This window comes from Arachis ipaensis, chromosome B01 (assembly GCF_000816755.2).
Source record: "Arachis ipaensis cultivar K30076 chromosome B01, Araip1.1, whole genome shotgun sequence".
NCBI classification, from domain to species: domain Eukaryota; kingdom Viridiplantae; phylum Streptophyta; class Magnoliopsida; order Fabales; family Fabaceae; genus Arachis; species Arachis ipaensis.
The window spans coordinates 135,071,894-135,072,095 of NC_029785.2; the positions used below are offsets into that span (position 1 = coordinate 135,071,894).

Consider the following 202-nt stretch of genomic DNA (forward strand, 5'->3'; position numbering starts at 1 on the left):
AATCATGAAATTGAAAAGTAAGCTCTTCGAATCAATCAAGCAATACCTAATATTTTTCTCGATTTTTTCTTTTTCTTTTGGGTTTGAATAGGTTAGGTTTTTGGAGAAAAATTAAAAAACGTAAAATAAATTAAGACTAGACAAGGGTGAAGGGGAAGAGGGAGGTTTACAGTTATAGTTACGGACGGTGGAAAATGACACG

The 202-nt window shown here is 32.7% G+C and overlaps 1 protein-coding gene across 2 annotated transcripts in view; it reads right to left on the reverse strand.

The window, feature by feature from the left end:
- The window catches only part of LOC107641296 (signal recognition particle receptor subunit alpha), a 3,816-nt gene extending 3,614 nt beyond the window's left edge, over nucleotides 1–202 (reverse strand). The window contains exon 1 of one of the 2 annotated variants that reach the window (XM_016344795.2): nucleotides 47–202. The gene's annotated coding sequence lies outside the window, so the exon portion shown is untranslated. The remainder of the gene's footprint in view (nucleotides 1–46) is intronic. The other variant, XM_016344801.2, reaches the window with a different exon arrangement.